At 43.6% G+C, this 14,439-nt stretch overlaps 4 non-coding genes across 4 annotated transcripts; all 4 read left to right on the top strand.

The window, feature by feature from the left end:
• Positions 1-2,397: 2,397 nt before the first annotated feature.
• On the top strand, positions 2,398-2,516 carry LOC146460452 (5S ribosomal RNA). Its single transcript, XR_014857657.1, has one exon. It is a non-coding gene; the product is annotated as a 5S ribosomal RNA (ribosomal RNA).
• A 5,192-nt stretch (positions 2,517-7,708) lies between these two features.
• LOC146460451 (5S ribosomal RNA) lies at positions 7,709-7,827 on the top strand. Its single transcript, XR_014857659.1, has one exon. It is a non-coding gene; the product is annotated as a 5S ribosomal RNA (ribosomal RNA).
• A 564-nt stretch (positions 7,828-8,391) lies between these two features.
• LOC146460450 (5S ribosomal RNA) lies at positions 8,392-8,510 on the top strand. The gene has a single exon (XR_014857650.1). It is a non-coding gene; the product is annotated as a 5S ribosomal RNA (ribosomal RNA).
• A 560-nt stretch (positions 8,511-9,070) lies between these two features.
• LOC146460449 (5S ribosomal RNA) lies at positions 9,071-9,189 on the top strand. The gene has a single exon (XR_014857648.1). It is a non-coding gene; the product is annotated as a 5S ribosomal RNA (ribosomal RNA).
• Positions 9,190-14,439: the final 5,250 nt, after the last annotated feature.

The following is a 14,439-nucleotide window of genomic DNA, read 5'->3' as shown; positions in this document are numbered from 1 at the left end:
GTTTCGTTTTCGACACCACGTGAAAATTGTTCGCCTTTTTCTGAAATTGCTTAATCCCCTCACATTGAGAGATAGTAGATTAAGAGAATGATCGGTCATTAGAGCGGAATCGGGGAAGTGGTATTATAGAAGAAGTCATATAAAACGAAAATGAAATCGATGGTACAGCAGAGTGCACGAAAATATAGTGCATATAAACCGATAATATTCGCCCTAAACAAATTATTAATCCACAGAAAAACATACAGTAACATATCAAGTAAGAAGTTTCCAGAGCATTCACATTTCTAGTTAAACAAGGAGGGTTAAATAGTTTAACACTTATTACACACATAAACCTTAAACTAAACTTAACTATTGATGTGCTGTCGCGCTGTGACCGCTTTGGCTTTAGTTTCCACTGTTTCTTGTGTCCGTAACGAGACCATAGTATGGGAGATTGGTTGTTTCTTCACCTCTGTAGATTTGCCCGTTTATAATTAGCTTATCAACTTTGAAATAGGCTGTTTGCTTTCTTTGTTTGGCCTTTTTCAAGATGGGATATAACGTTTTCTGTATTTCATCAATTTCCCGGGGGAAATCATTTGCGATTGAAATGTTAGTGTTTTTCAAGTTTTTAACAAAAGACCAAACATACTCCTTGTCTTGAAAGAAGCTAAATTTAGCTATAATAGGCCTAGGTTTGGAGTTCTGTCCTTGACTGGTATTCTTCTTAGTAGGGATGCGGTGAATGCGTTCGAAACGGATCTGTTCGATATCTTCCTCTGGGATCTTAAGTTTATCGCGCATCACTTTTTTCAATTGATCTTCAGCAGAAGTTGACTCACCTCTTCCTTCTGGAACATTAAACACTTTTAGATTTTCACGTCTTGTGTATGCTTCTAACTTGATGTTGCGGCACTCAAGATGTTTTATTTTAGCACTGAGGTCTTCCAGATTCTTTGCGTGGGTTTCCAGTGTTGCACACGTGGCGGTTGAAGACGAATTTAGGTCGTCGATGTCGGCTTGAGCGGTGTTCAAGCTTTCCTTTAAACTTCTATTTTCTTTTTCTAATTCTTGCACTCTACCTTGCATAGCCTCTAACTCGGCAAGTCTTGTTAGCACTTTGTCGAGCTTTTCACTGACTTCATCTAGTTTGGCAAAAGCCCCGCGACAATGGCCGTCGGCTTCGTCGAACGCATCTTCCCCGTCAGTCTGTGAGTCGCTTTCCCTTAACCGTTTACGACTATCGGCTCGGGCGTCTTCTTTTCCCATGTTATTTAAGCGAATGAAAGCCAAGCAGCCTTCGTTGATTACATTATTTTACAAGTTTCGAATTTCATCTAAAGGAGCTAGCAAGAACACGTCCGCCTTCGGCAAAGGCCAGGTTACTCCCTCCAAAGGATGACAGTCCACCCAACTCCGGCCTGTCATAACTGTGGCGAGGTGGAAACTCTACCCCACCTCCTGCTCCACTGCCAGCACCTTACACCCCTCTGGAATTCCATCCAGATGTACACAGACAACATCACCACCCATACCATCACTATTATCGACACCATAAAACTCTTTCCCTACATCAAAAACAAGAATGATCTGCTCGAAAACCACCGCATCCAACTCCTTAACTGGATCCTCACCATCGCCCGCTATTCCATCCACAAGGCTACCACTGAATACCAACTTTACAATACGCGAACACCACCACTCATCATTTTCAAAGCCTCAGTCAAAGTGCACCTTCAACAATTCAAGTTATATAAACTCAGACTCAGTCAATATTATTTCCCCTATGACTGGTGCATAGGGGATACCCTAGCCTAGGTGACAGGGAACACCCTCACTTTTACCTCATAAATGCCCCAGCATTGACTACCAATAACACGAAATCATGAACTCAACTGCAACGATATGTAACTACTACCTTAAGAATACTTAACAAACGCTCTGTAACTAGATTCTGCTCATACGAGAATTTTAGAAATAAAAAAAAAATTCTCGTCCAATCACCGAAGTTAAGCCCTGTCACGCGGGGTTAGTACTTGGATGGGTGACCGCCTGGGAAAACCGCGTGTTGTAGGCTTTGCTTTTGCGAGCAATCAACAAATTTCTCTTTCGCTAACCTTGTAAAAACAGTTCAGAGGTAACAGAAGAGGCGTGCGAATAAACCATTATGCACACCAAAACCCTGTTTTAAAGTTCAAAGGCAGGCGCACTTTTACAAAGTATGCTCTGAGTCGACCTCAATAAGTTGCTGATTTGAAGCTGATTCTGCGTTTCATGAAAGTTGTCATACACTAGCTGCTCAAAATAACCTAACGCGTTCACCTTCTCACTTTCACGACCAACTCCAGAGCAAAGCAGAAATGCCTTTTTGCACCTTCCCTATAAATCATGAAATTTGCACCCCTTTCTCTTGTCTACGACCGTACCACAGGGAAAGCACAGGTTCTCGTCCGATCGCCGAAGTTAAACCCTCTCGGGCGTGGTTAGTACTAGGATGGGTGACCGCCTGGGAATACCACGTGTTGTAGGCTTTGTTTTTACGTTTTTGCGAGCAACCAAAACATTTTTCTTTTGCCAACCTTGTAAAAACAGTTCAGGGCAGGGAAGAGGAGCGCGAACAATCCATTTAGCGCCCCAAAACCCTTTTTTAAAGCTCAAGCGGAGGCGCACTTTTACAAGTTGCCAACCTTGTAAAAACAGTTCAGGGCTAAAAGACGAGGCGCGCGAACAAACCATTAAGCCCACCAAAAAGTTTTTTTTAAAGTTAAAAGGCACGTGCACTTTTGCAAATTGCCAACCTTGTGAAAATAAGTCAGGGGTAACGGAAGAGGTGCGCGAACAAACTATTTAGCCCACAAAAACCCTGTTTTAAAGCTCAAAGGCAGGCGCACTTTAGCAAAGTTAGCTCTAAGGCGACTTACATAAGTTGCTGATTTGAAGCTGATTCTGCGTTTCAGGAAAGTTGTCATGCACTAGCCGCTGAAAATAACCTAACGTATTCACCTTCTCACTTTCACGACCAACTCCAGAGGAAAGCAAAAACGCCTTTTTGCACCTTCCCTATAAATCATTAAATTTGCACCCCTTTCTCTTGTCTACGACCATACCACAGGGAAAACACCGGTTCTCGTTACGCGAGCGAATATTTGTTTATCTCTGTGCTAGTAGACTTCCAACACCAATCAAACTCACTGTCCGGCAATCTAAAAGTGCCGTGCTTTGAACACACTACCTTCTAAGACGAGAGGCCCATTCTTTTGCTCTCTTTAAGCGAACCGTGTCCTCGTTTAGGAATTTAGGCCATTATGGCCGACCGGAAAAGCCGTTCGGTCACATTCAAAACACCATCGGGAGGAGGCTATCACCGCCGAACTCGGTGCAGGAAGACTCACTGTTATTCAGCAGTTATCCCAGGGCGAATTTCTTGTCGAAACCACTTTGTGCGACCTAGCTGAAGATCTCATCGCGAACGGCTTTGACTGCGGCGATGAACACATTTCCTGTCATCCACCACGTGGATATTATACCAATGTAAGCATTATGGGCCTCCGCGCTTATGTAGAGGACCAAGACATCGTCGATACTCTCAACCAATATGGCGAAATCAAGGGTGAAGTGATCCGTCTCAAGTACAAGAATGATCATGACCTTGCCGGTCTCGAAAATGGCAACCGCTTAGTACGTATGGTACTCACCAAACCTTCAATTCCATACTCTGTTAAAATCGCCGACGAATGGTGTCGCATTATCCACAATAATCAACAACCTATTTGCAGCGAGTGCAACGAAGTTGGGCACTCTCGCCGAAGATGCCCTGAAATTATCTGCCGAACATGCAATGGAAATGGCCACATGTCCCACGACTGCGACGAACGACCCCCCTCTCCCCCCCCCCGAACCCAAGCACTCCACAAGAACAAGATGCTCATGAAACCGACAACGACCAAGACATCTCCGAACCCGAACCAACTGCTGCTATCCCACCAGAAACACAGCCCACCGAACCAACAGCAACTACCACCGAACCTCCTTCTACTGGCATCACAAACGACTTACCCTCTATGCCAAAACCCCTTACCAACACCACCCCCGAGAATATGGAACACGAAGACTCGACCAAAGGACAAAAACGACCACACATTACAGACTCGGACTCTGACAACCCTCAAGATATTCCTATACGCCGAAACCGCATCAATCCAGCACCAAACCTATCTGCAGCAAGACCAAACAAATCCACCAAGCAGTAAATCTACCCCTATCCTCATTTCATCGTACTCCCCCCTATCAACATTTACCATGGCTCAATTCATCTTTCTTCATCTCCTTTTGATTTCCGTCATGTGCAGTATTACTAGCATCAACGCCCTTGGCCTGCGCTCGCCGGACCGCCGCCAAACCGCCTTCAATCATTTCACCCGCAACAAATACATCATTCTCATACAGGAAACACATTGGACCCCTGACCTCAATGACACTATTAAAAATGAATGGCATGGCGACACCTTTTTCAGTCACGGAACTTCCAATGCAAGAGGTGTCGCCATTCTCCTAAATTCCAATCTACGTCACACTGTCACGCACACCCAACAACATCAACATGGCCATATTATCAAAATCACTGTCACCATCGATAATCAACAGCTTACACACATCTACGCCCCTAGCACCGACACAGACCGCCGTTCCTTCTTTTTAAGCCTCGATCTTTACCTTTCTACCACCCACAACAACATTATTGGCGGCGATTTCAACTCTATTTTCGACCCCCAGCTGGATAAGTTTGGTGGAAATCCTGAGCCCCGACAGAGCGTTATCAAACATCTACACACTGTCATCACCCCACACGACCTTATCGACATCTGGCGCGACAGGAACCCAAACAAATGCGACTACACGTGGGCCGGACGGAACACACGCGATAATAACTCTATTATTCGTACACGTATCGATAAATTTCTCACCAGCAGCTCTCTTCGCCCCTACATCACTACTGCCTTAATTGCTCCTTTTGCTCACTCCGATCACGACCTAATTTCTATATCCCTTGATTTCGAACAGCAACCTCGCGGACCCGGCTATTGGCACTTCAACAATGATCTTCTAACTGATGCCGTCTTTGAAACGGAAATTCAAAACTTCTGGGAGGACTGGCTCCCCCGCAAAGCAACCTACGTTAACCCACTTATATGGTGGGAAAAAGCTAAACATCATTTTAAAAATATCGCTATTAAATGCAGCGCCATCCGAAGGAAAACTCTCCGTAACGAACGCTACCAACTAGAAAAAAATATCGAATATCTTCGCCGCCAAGCGGCGACCAGAAATGCCGCTCTTATCACCAAATACCTCAAGACAAAATAAAAACTTAAAGACTACGACCATCAAGAACTCGAGGCTCTAAAAATCAGAACAAAAGCCCGCTTTACCGAGGAAGGTGAGAGGAGCACTCGCTACTTCTACTCCGTCGAAAAGCGACAACAGGCTGCGCAATCAATCACCACACTCACAAAGGATAATCTTGACACAATCACCGACACCTGTGACCTATTATCTGAAACACGCAAATTCTATCAATCACTCTACACCACCGACCACACTAATCCTGCTGCACAAGACACACTTTTCAACACCTCGATCCCTACGCTCACCACCGCTGAACGAAACTCTTGCGAAAACGCTATCACTGAAAATGAATTGCGAAAAGCTCTGATGTCCATGGACAATAATAAATCCCCTGGCATTGACGGCCTAACTACAAACTTTTACAAGCATTTTTGGAATCTTCTCGGACCGGAACTCACCCAAATTTATAATTATCTTTCAAACTTGGCTTACTGCCCCTCACGCAACGCCTAGGGATCATCACTTTATTATTTAAGAAAGGCGACAGAACACGACTCTCCAACTGGCGACCGATCACCCTCCTAACCACCGATTATAAAATCCTGACAAAAGCTCTCGCAAACCGACTAACACAAGTTCTTCCCAGGATAATTAATACCGACCAAACCGCCTGCATACCAGGACGCACTATTAATGATAATGTCAGCCTTATCCGCGATGTCATCACTTACGCTAACGAAACACGTCACCCACTCGCACTTATCTCCATAGATCAACTCAAAGCTTTCGACCGCGTTCAACACTCCTTTCTCTTTAAGACCCTTGGCACTTTTGGTTTTGGCCCTCACTTCATTCGTTGCATCCAGCTCCTATACACCTCCGTCTCAAGCTCTGTTAAAGTTAATGGCTGGTTAACCTCCTTTATCCCGCTTGAGAGAGGCCTTCGACAAGGCTGCGCCTTGTCTATGCCCCTCTACGTCCTCACAGCAGAAATCCTCGCTATCAACATTTGTAACAACCCCTGCATAAGAGGCATTGCGCTCCCTGATTCTCCTGGAAAGGTCAGGTTGTCGCAATACGCAGATGACACTACCTTCTTACTGCGGGCGATTCATCCATCACCGCTACTTTCAACACCCTAGCCCTATATGAACAAGCCTCGGGTGCAAAAATCAACCTTGCTAAGTGCAAAGGACTCTGGTCTGGCGCCTTTATTCACCGCACCGATCAACTCCTCGATTCCAACTGGTATAACGACTTTATTCCCGGCAAAATCCTTGGGTTATTCTTTGGCAATATCGATTGCACTCGTCAAAACCTCGAACCCCGTATACGAACAATTACCATCACTATTGCCGCCTGGAAACATCGCGACCACTGACTTTGGACTCCACAACACGAGAACTCCGCCACTCGCCATCTTCAAAGCCACAGTTAAAGCACACCTCCACCAACAATTCAAGCTATATAAACTTAGACTCAGACAATATTATTTCCCCTACGACTGGTGCATAGGGGATGCCCTAGCCCAGGTGACAGGAAACACTTTAACCTTTACCTTATAACGCCTCAGTATTGCCTACAACTAAGACAACAAAGTGAACTCATCTCCAATGATATGTAAACCATCTTGTAAGGAATAAGTAACAAATACCCTGTACATAGATCTTGCTCAAAAGAGCATTTTAGATATAAAAAAATAAATAAAAACACAAAAACAGGTTCTCGTCAGATCACCGAAGTTAAGCCCTGTCGGGCGTGGTTAGTACTTTGATGGGTAACCGACTGGGAATACCACGTGTTGTAGGCTTTCTTTTTACGTTTTTGCGAGCAACCAAAACATTTTTCTTTAACCAACCTTGTAAAAACAGTTCAGGGCTAACAGAAGATGTGCGCGAACAATCCATTTAGCGCCCCAAAACCCTTTTTTAAAGCTCAAGGGCAGGCGCACCTTTACAAGTTGCCAACCTTGAAAAAACAGTTCAGGGCTAACAGAAGGCCCACGCGAACAAACCATTAAGCCCACCAAAAAAGCTTTTTTTTTTAAGTTTAAAGGTAGGCGCACTTTTGCAAATTGCCAACCTCTTGAAAACAAATAAGGGGTAACGGAAGAGGTGCGCAAACACACTATTTAGCCCACGAAAACCCTGTTTTAAAGCTCAAAGCCACACGCAATTTTGGAAAGTGTGCTCTAAGGCGACTTACATAAGTTGCTGATTTGAAGCTGATTGTGCGTTTCAGGAAAGTTGTCATGCGCTAGCCGCTGAAAATAACCTAATGCATTAACCTTCTCACTTTCACGACCAACTCTAGAGGAAAGCAAAAATGCCTTTTTGCACCTTCCCTATAAATCATTAAATTTGGACCCCTTTTTCTTGTCTACGACCATACCACAGGGAAAGCACAGGTTCTCGTCCGATCACCGAAGTTAAGCCCTATCTGGCGTGGTTAGTACTTGGTTGGGTGACCGACTGGGAATACCACGTGTTGTAGGCTTTGTTTTTACGTTTTTGCGAGCAACCAAAACATTTTTCTTTGCCAACCTTGTAAAAACAGTTTAGGGCTAACAGAAGAGGCGCGCGAACAATCCATTTAGCACCCAAAAACCCTTTTTTAAAGCTCAAGGGCAGGCGCACCTTTACAAGTTGCCAACCTTGAAAAAACAGTTCAGGGCTAACAGAAGACCCACGCCAACAAACCGTTAAGCCCACCAAAAAAGCTTTTTTTTTAAGTTTAAAGGGAGGCGCACTTTTGCAAATTGCCAACCTCTTGAAAACAAGTAAGGGGTAACGGAAGAGGTGCGTGAACAACTATTTAGCCCACAAAAACCCTGTTTTAAAGCTCAAAGGCAGGCGCGCTTTTGCAAAGTGTGCTCTGAGGCGACTTACGTAAGTTGCCGATTTGAAGCTGATTCTGCGTTTCAGGAAAGTTGTCATGCGCTAGCCGCTGAAAATAACCTAACGCATTAACCTTCTCACTTTCACGACCAACTCCAGAGGAAAGCAAAAATGCCTTTTTGCACCTTCCCTATAAATCAATAAACTTAAACCCCTTTTTCTAGTCTACGACCATACCACAGGGAAAGCACAGGTTCTCGTCCGATCACCGAAGTTAAGCCCTGTCGGGCGTGGTTAGTACTTGGATGAGTGACCGACTGGGAATACCACGTGTTGTAGGCTTTGTTTTTACGTTTTTGCGAGCAACCAAAACATTTTTCTTTTGCCAACCTATTAAAACAGTTCAGGGCTAACAGAAGAGGCGCCAATAATCTCTTTAGACCCCTAAAACCCTTTTTTAAAGCTCAAGGGCAGGCGCACTTTTACAAGTTGCCAACCTTGTAAAAACCGTTCAGGGCTAACAGAAGAGACGCGCGAACAAACCATTAAGCCTACCAAAAAGCTTTTTTTAAAGTTTAAAGGCACAGGCACTTTTGCAAATTGCCAACCTTGTGAAAACAAGTCAGGGGTAACGGAAGAGGTGCACGAACAGACTATTTAACCCACAAAAACCCTGTCTTAAAGCTCAAAGGCAGGCGCACTTTTGCAAATTGTGCTCTGAGGCGACTTACATAAGTTGCTGATTTGAAGCTGAATCTGCATTTTAGGAAAGTTGTCATGCGCTAGCCGCTGAAAATAACCTAACGCATTCACCTTCTCACTCTCAGGACCAACTCCAGAGCAAAGCAAAAATGTCTTTTTGCACCTTCCCTATAACTAATTAAATTGCACCCCTTTCTCTTGTCTACGACCATACCACAGGGAGAGCACAGGTTCTCGTCCGGTCACCGAAGTTAAGCCCTGTCGGGCGTGGTTAGTACTTGGATGGGTGACCGACTGGGAATACCACGTGTTGTAGGCTTTGTTTTTACGTTTTTGCGAGATACCAAAACATTTTTGTTTTGCCAACCTTGTAAAAACAGTTCAGGGCTAACAGAAGAGACGTGCGAACAATCCATTTAGCGCCCAAAAACCCTTTTTTAAAGCTCAAGAGCAGGCGCACTTTTACAAGTTGCCAACCTTGTAAAAACAGTTCAAAGCTAACAGAAGAGGCGCGCGAACAAACCATTAAGCCCACCAAAAAAGCTTTTTTACGCGGGATGCCCTGAGGGGGCATACCGTGTCTAAAAACGGGTCGATTTCTTGTTTTTTTTTTTTTCTTCGTCGTAGCCACAAATGTGTACATTAATTTATTCATTAAACTCTCCCCTCTCCTACTCGGGATGTATTGTTCTGATTGTCTTCAACAACAGCAGGCCAATCAAAATCCATTCTTGTCGCTTATATCGCGAGGGAGGGGACCCACTCACCCCTACCTGTGTGACGTCAACGCATCATTTGATATATTTATCAAAAACCTATTGAATTGTCGCGCCATATTGTTAACATGTTCTGGACTCAAGTGTGCCGTTTTCAAACGGACATTTCACCATATCTACGGTTATCTGACCACCCCGACTGGAACATCACATGTGAGAGGGGGGTGAATAGGGGTATTTAAATCCGCTGATCCGCTAAAATCAACTAAATCCGAATCCGCAAATTGTTTGCCGCGTTAGATGATTACGCGAGATACAAAGCGACTTCAGTTGTTGGAGTTGCCTTGCGTGATATTGTGTTTTAGCGTTGAGGATGACTATAAACGAAATATTTATTTAACCAACGTCTGTATCGAAACAAAATCTTGCAGATACGAGAAAAAAGAGCAAACTTGAACTTCCTAACAACCAAAATCCAAAATCCGGGCCCCAAACTGGATAAAACCGCGATCCGCGGTGATCATAGGATCCGCAGATCCGTTAAAATTTCGCTCTGAATCCAGAATCCGGGCTAAAATATTTACCAAATCCGCCGATCCGTAGACCTAATAACCCCCCTCATGTGACAACAAAGCCCTACAATAAGGAAGATGATGAATTAAGACATTCGGAGAGTTGTTTAACCAGGTAACTGCATGTGTCAGAAAAAAAAAGAGAATAGCTGCATTGTGTTTTTGCGACTGTAACAAACATTTGTGTTAGAGCAATTACAACAAAAGTTAAATTGAGAATGATGTATTATTCAAAGTGACGCAGGCATATTCGAGAAAAGGAAATTTAAAATCCGAGTGCTCTTATCAGGACTCGAACCTAGGACCTACCGATTACTAGTTCGGATCACGCTCTACCACTGAGCTACAGGATACTCGTGGGAGCTAAGGCCATTAAACTAGGTTCATGGGACAAACATCCTGCATACTGCTAAGATGTGAATGTCAATTTGTGGCATATGCGCAGTGGACTAAATGAGATGGAATATTTTAGGCCTGGTGAATGAATGAGAATGATGTATTATTTAAAGTGACACAGGCATACTCGGAAAAAGGAAATCCGGGTGCTCCAATGACGAACCTAAGACCTTCCGATTAATTACTAGTTCGGATGCTCTACCACTGGGCTACAGGAGACTCGTGGGAGCTAAGGCCATGAGAGCAAGAGTATGTGTTCTTGGTTATAATTTTAATTTGTGTTAGGGACTCCTCGCCGAAACTTATGATACCCCATCATCAGAAGAAAATAATTACCTCTTTACATTCTCATCCAAATTCTCATGCACTCAGCCAGTATGATCACTGTAACACAAATGGAAGGTGGGTCACGCCGAGCTCACAAATAACAAATTCTGTCCTCATTTCTTCCCTAGTCCTACAAGTGAATACTTGGTCTTGGTTAGTCTCGTGCTGAATATTATATAGGAATAATGGAAAGACTTTCCGTGTCTTGCCAAAAGCCATTGTACAGTGGTGCCCCTTGATAATGTTTTACCGCTCGAAAGGAGTACATGGTTTTCAGTCACTTTCGTAGTATGTGAAAGGGTAGCGAAATTTAAAATACAATTTGTTTTTCAGTGTTACGAGATTTTGACCTGACATTTTTCCAAAGAAAACTTAGATTTTCTTTATAACTAAATCCGAATTTCTGAGATCTGTGACATTAGTCATATTCTGTGTCTGTGTGACGCTGCACTGCGCAATAAACCATAAAAAACAAAAACAGTTAAATTTGGGCATGTTTTCCATTAGAAATTTTCAGGCTTTACACGACTCTTACGGCAAAGATACCGGCCACTTTAATCAGGTATCATTAAAATTTCATCAAACTCCAGACTATCTGTCACGCATAGAAAGCACTCGAACGACGTGACTTTGAAAGCCATGGAAACCAACTGATATGTATAAATGCATTCAGTTCCAGAAGCATGCCGTAAAATATACTTTTAGTTGCATTCGATTGCCTCACCCCGCCATGTGTAAACAGCGCTACTCTTGCCAGGAAATGTCAAAATTAATCGCTCACAATAGCCCTTTTCACGGTTAACTCTGCTCATTTGAATTACAATGAAATCTAGCATGTATGTGAGGCAATTTCCGGGTATTTTGTAGTTTTAGCCCGAAATTGCTTCGCATGCACGTTGGATAACCTTGTAATGCAAATGAGAAAGATCAACCGTGAAAAGGCTATTGTGTCACGTAGAAGGGTGGTTGATTAAAGTTACCCACGTACACAACTTCGTCCCCAGTCTACACCACGTTCGTCACGGCATGCACAGTTTCTCTGGCGACATCTGTGCTGCTAATTACACGGAATGCCCGCAGGGCATGACGTGTCTAGGTTTCGGTCGGGTATCTTTTTTTTTTACGCGGGATGCCCTGAGGGGGCATACCGTGTCTAAAAACGGGTCGATTTATTTTTACGCGGGATGCCCTGAAGGAGCATACCGTGTCTAAAAACGGGTCGATTTTTTTTTTCTTCCTCGTAGCCACAAATCGGTACATTAAGGTTACTTATAGGGAAGGAAGGTCGAATTTTTCTCAAATAATTTTTTTTAGATAACTGTTGAAACAAGAAAGGGCTGCAAAGTTTCGTGAAAACAGCCGTTAGAAATCTCAAAAAGAACGCAAGCTATCTGAAAAACAAAGTTTTGTAGGAAAAGTGGTGAGCGAGTGAAGGTGTCATAATCCAATTTATGTGGGATTGTGTTGACATATTACGCAGCAAAATTTACCCGCGATCTCGAATAACCGGCAAATTTGCATATTTTTGCCATCGTGTTCATCGCATGTCACGGCGTTGTATGTAAAATGTTACTGTGAAACAGCCTTCCATTTTGGATTCAAGCATTGCGTAAAAGGTTGTTATGAAGAAAGCGAAACTAGAAAAGTCGCCTTGGGTGAAAGTTAAGAAAAAAATGGGGCCAAAGAAGGTCAAAAAATCATTTGACGAAGCCTAAAAACTTCAGCTGGCGGAGAGCGACAAGGGTTCTTTGTACAACCAGTCAGATTTTCTTTCAAACCCATCCTCGTCGAAAGACATCGGGGCAAGCCGGATAAAAATAACTGCCTTGGCAGCAGAGAAATTCGAGGACAAGAAATCCGATAATGGAGAGTCAAACATTAGTTCGGAGTCCGAAATCGAAGATGCCGGCAACAATTCAGCCACTTTCGCCGTTGTTGACCGGCTGAAAATAAGCAGCGAACTTTAGCGCGCAGCCCTTCTGATAGCGGTGAGAAGTGCGTGTCTCTTGTCAACTCCGCTGGGGCTGCCAGTTTCATGTTCCGCGTCTATCTGCCGTTTTCTTCTTTGTTTTGGTTTTGCCGGTGGCTTTCTCGCGCCAGACTTAACTTTTCCCATAAAGAAATCGCTTTACAATATTACAGTAACACTAAATGCTTCCGCGGTGAATTTCGATTGTTTCTTTTTATCTGCATTGATAGATTGATTTTCAAACGGAAATTTCACCATTTTGAAGCGGTAAATCGAAAGAATAACTTCTAAGAAGCACTCGACGTCTAAAACGGTGGAAATTGGAGAGTTCCTGGCGAAGTAATCGTGCTTTCTTTGACAGTCTTAGTCCACGATTGCAGACAGAGAAGAGGTCATTGAGAAGCTTACGTTATCGCAATGGAATTCCCGCAATTTCCCTTGAAACCCTGAGTAATGTAACACAAGGGAAACAACGTAACGCGATCGTCGTAACTCAAACTATTCCATTAGCAAGGATAGTTTTATCAATCGGCGAAGCATACAGTTGGAATAAATGAATCAGTCCGGGCATCACGCGTAATGCCAGTATAGCAGGCATCTTGTTTATTCATTAAACTCTCCCCTCTCCTACTCGGGATGTATTCTTCTGATTGTCTTCAACAGAAGCAGGCCAATCAAAATCCATTCTTGTCGCTTATATCGCTAGGGAGGGGACCCACTCACCCTTACATGTGTGACGTCAACGCATCATTTGATCTATTTATTAAAGACAGATTAAATTGTCGCGCCATATTGTCTTAACATGTTGTGGACTCAAGTGTGCCGTTTTCAAACGGAAATTTCACCATTTTGAAGCCGTAAATCGAAAGAATAACTTCTAAGAAGCACTTGACATCTAAAACGGTGGAAATTGGAGAGTTCCTGGCGAAGGAATCATCCTTTCTTTGACAGTCTTAGTCCACGATTGCAGACAGAGAAGAGGTCATTGAGAAGCTTACGTTATCGCAATGGAATTCCCGCAATTTCCCTTGAAACCCTGAGTAACGTAACACAAGGGAAACAACGTAACGCGATCGTCGTGACTCAAACTATTCCATTAGCAAGGATAGTTTTATCAATCGGCGAAGCATACAGTTCGAATAAATGAATCAGTCCGAGCATCACGCGTAATGCCAGTGTAGCAGGCATCTTGTTTATTCATTAAACTCTCCCCTCTCCTACTGGGGATGTATTCTTCTGATTGTCTTCAACAACAGCCCGCCAATCAAAATCCATTCTTGTCGCTTATATCGCGAGGGAGGGGACCCACTCACTCCTACCTGTGTGACGTCAATGCATCATTTGATCTATTTATTAAAGACAGATTAAATTGTCGCGCCATATTGTCTTAACATGTTGTGGACTCAAGTGTGCCGTTTTCAAACGGAAATTTCACCATTTTGAAGCCGTAAATCGAAAGAATAACTTCTAAGAAGCACCCGACACGTTAAACGGTGGAAATTGGTGAGTTCTTAGCGAAGGAATCGTGCTTTGTTTGACAGTCTTAGATCAAACACGCGAGACTGAAAAGAGGTCATTGAGAAGCTTAC

The sequence above is a fragment of the Pavona decussata genome, unplaced genomic scaffold (genome assembly GCF_977016875.1).
Source record: "Pavona decussata unplaced genomic scaffold, jaPavDecu1.1 SCAFFOLD_213, whole genome shotgun sequence".
In the NCBI taxonomy this organism is placed as follows: Eukaryota; Metazoa; Cnidaria; class Anthozoa; order Scleractinia; family Agariciidae; genus Pavona; species Pavona decussata.
This window is presented reverse-complemented; position numbering and strand designations above follow the sequence as displayed.